The following is a 3,418-nucleotide window of genomic DNA, read 5'->3' as shown; positions in this document are numbered from 1 at the left end:
TTCAGTTCTTAATTGTGTAAAGATCATTCATTATTTTCCCCAGAGGTTCTGACTGACATTTCTGTTCCCAACGTGTAGAGTTGCTTTTGCATTTTTGCAATAGAACAGATGGTACTCAGTTCCGCGGAGCTGAAGCTAGAGAACTGGAACTGTTGAAGCTCTGGGCCTGGGACCTGCTTGACGGATGCATGCTCAGAAGCCCGGGGAGAGGCTGGGTGGCACCCCTCTACTGCGCTGTTCTTGAAGAAACTGATCCCTGCCGTTTTTATTACTGTGTTCTTGCCTTCTGTCATTTTCCACAAGATTCTTAACTTCAATGGCTTTTTTTCTGTTGCAGGAATTATCTGCCTTTGGCTACTTAAATGTATTAGCTTAGTTTTAACTTTCTGTTAATAGTTTTGTCAACAACTGGTATGTCAAAGGAGGTTTCTAAAGCTAACCTTCACAAACTATTTTCCTCCAAAAATGGCAGCTCTTTCTGTTGATACTGGATGTAAATGTGTAATTAACACCATTTGCTGTTAAATCTGGAATCCCGTAGATGGAGGAGCCTGGTGGGCTGCAGTTCATGGGATCGCTAAGAGTCGGACACGACTGAGCGACTTCACTTTCACTTTTCACTTTCATGCATTGGAGAAGGAAATGGCAACCCACTCCAGTGTTCTTGCCTGGAGAATCCCAGGAACGGGGGAGCCTGGTGGGCTGCCGCCTATGGGGTCAGACACGACTGAAGTGACTTAGCAGCAGCAGCAGCTGTTAAATCTTTGCTTATTAGCTGAGTGCTTTCTCTTTGGTGCCTTGAATATGTTTGACAGCGTGTCATTATTCGACTTGTTACTTAATAATAGTGACAATCATTCTGTTCAGTTCAGTCGCTCAGTTGTATCTGACTCTGCAATCCTATGAACTGCAGCAAGCCAGGCTCCCCTGTCCATCACCAACTCCCAGAGTTCACCCAAACTCATGTCCATCGCATCAGTGATGCCACCAACCACCTCATCCTGTTTTGTCCCCTTCTCCTCCTGCCTTCAATCTTTCCCAACATCAGGGTCTTTTCCAGTAAGTCAGTTCTTCATATCAGGTGGCCAAAGTATAGGAGTTTCAGTACTTCAGTCCTTCCAATGAATATTCAGGACTGATTTCCTTTAGAATTGACTGGTTGGATCTCCTTGCAGTCCAAGGGATTCTCAAGAGTCTTCTCCAACACCAGAGTTCAAAACCATCAATTCTTTGGTGCTCAGCTTTCTTTATAGTCCAACTGTCACATCCATACATGACTACTGGAAAAACCACAGCCTTGACTATACAGACTTTTGTTGGTAAAGTAATGTCTCTGGTTTTTAATATGCTGTCTAGGTTGGTCATAGCTTTTCTTCTAAGGCGCAAGCATCTTTTAATTTCATGGCTGCAATCACCATCTGCAGTGATTTTGGAGCCCCAAAACAAAGTCTGTCACTGTTTTCATTGTTTCCCCATCTATTTGCCATGAAGTGATGGGACCAGATGCCATGATCTTGGTTTTCTGAATGTTGAGTTTTAAGCCAACTTTTTCACTCTCACTTTCATCAAGAGGCTCTTTAGTTGTTTGCTTTCTACCATAAGGGTGGTGTCATCTGCATATCTGAGGTTATTGATATTTCTGGCAATCTTGATTCCAGCTTGTGCTTCATCCAGCCCAGCATTTTGCATCATGTACTTTGCATATAAGTTAAATAAGCAGGGTGACAATACACAACCTTGATGTACTCCTTTCCCAATTTGAAACCAGTCTGTTATTCCATGTCCAGTTCTAACTTGCTTCTTGACCTGCATACAGATTTCTCAGGTGACAGTCATAGCTAACACTGAATTTTTTCTACATATCAGGCTCTGTACATATATTAACTTCATTTAACCCTAGCAATCCTGTGAGATGGTCCCTGTTTACTATTCCCATTTTGCAGAAGAGAAAGCTGACGCAGAATGAGGCTCACAAGTTACCCCAGGACACAGAGGCAAAGCCAGAACTGCACCCAGGCCCTGTGAGTGCAGAGCCGTCTCCCACTGCTCTCCACCGCCTCTCTGACCACTGTTCAAGCTTCTGAATCCTCCCCTTATCTCACAGCCCAGTGAGTGCAGGGGATTTGGAAATGAGATGAAATTACTCAATTTGCCAGTAGGAGTCTGTGTGACTTTTAAGTTTGGTAAGAACTATTCAAATTAAATCTTGGATTACTGGAAAATTTTAGCTAGGCTGTCCTAAGGCAGTTTTTTTATTTGTTTTTGTTTTGTTTTTCTCCTAGGACATTGCAAGCACTTGGTCACTCTCAGATCCTAGCCATGGGACTCTTTCTGGTCCTCACAGTTTACTTATCCCAGGCAGATTCTACTGACACTTATGAGAGCTTTTCCTCCAAGAACCACAGCTTCTATCAGAACTTTTTTTTAATTAGAACTTTTATGTTGCTAAGTGTGAGCAGTGCTCTCACCCCTTACAAACTATGCACTTGTGTTCTATGAGGCCTACCAAGAGAAATTCCAGAAAGGGGCTTGTCTGACAACTGCATTTTTTGGACATGATACCAGCTTAGTAGTCATGAACTGGAATATTAGAAATTCTTGCTCTTGATTCTGAAAGAAACCTTACTCATCCGGTCTCTCTTGCTCTGTCTGCTTTGTTCGCCCAATTCCAACAGATACTATCTTCCTTAAAACCCAGAGTTACACAGCATCCTTGCTCATCCATTTTACTGTTCGAGAACTTTTGCTCTGATGAAATTCTCGTGTCAAACCTAAATCCTTTATGTTGTTTGCATAACTTAAATTTGCCGGTTCAGTCTATAGACAAGACATTAATTTCAAACTGGGTTTGACTCCTGGTTAGAGTGTATCACTCAGCCTAGCATCCTAAGAACATGCATAGCTCTGGTCTTTGGGGGCTGTGTCCCTTAACCAGCTGTGTGACCTTGGCCAAGACAAGCTTCCTGAGCTTAATTTCCTCCCATAAGATAGGTTCAGGTGCACAATTCTTGGTGTTTTATTAGAATAGCCACCCAAAGGCAGTGTGAGATTATCAAGTATCAAATACTGAACCATATTCACTAAGGTTACTAAGACATTTTAGGATTTTAGGAGACTGGTTTTTTTTTTTTTAATAGACAAAATCCAGTTTCACGAGTTCAGCTTTGTTGTTTACCATTCATGGTAGGTTCCTATTGTTAGACCTATCAATCACACTACCTCAGATGCTTAGAGATATATTCTCAAAGTATGTGAAAGTATGCCCAACTTTCAGAAACAGATTTTGGTTCATTTCTCCTGATTAAACAAGTAACAAGTGGTGGAAGTGGACACAAACCAAGTCATAGTAGACTTGACCAGTCACCTTGCCTTCACACTTTCCTTAGCAGGTTTATACTCTGGCAGCTCAGGAAGCAAG

At 42.1% G+C, this 3,418-nt stretch overlaps 1 long non-coding RNA gene across 1 annotated transcript; it reads left to right on the top strand.

The window, feature by feature from the left end:
* The first annotated feature begins 396 nt into the window (after positions 1–396).
* On the top strand, positions 397–3,043 carry LOC110149550 (uncharacterized). The gene is made up of 2 exons (XR_002317488.2): positions 397–2,183; positions 2,283–3,043. It is a non-coding gene; the product is annotated as an uncharacterized lncRNA (long non-coding RNA).
* Positions 3,044–3,418: the final 375 nt, after the last annotated feature.

The sequence above is a fragment of the Odocoileus virginianus genome, chromosome 30, assembly GCF_023699985.2.
Source record: "Odocoileus virginianus isolate 20LAN1187 ecotype Illinois chromosome 30, Ovbor_1.2, whole genome shotgun sequence".
In the NCBI taxonomy this organism is placed as follows: Eukaryota; Metazoa; Chordata; class Mammalia; order Artiodactyla; family Cervidae; genus Odocoileus; species Odocoileus virginianus.
The sequence above is the reverse complement of the archived record's forward strand: the minus strand, read 5'-3'. Positions and strand labels throughout refer to the sequence as shown.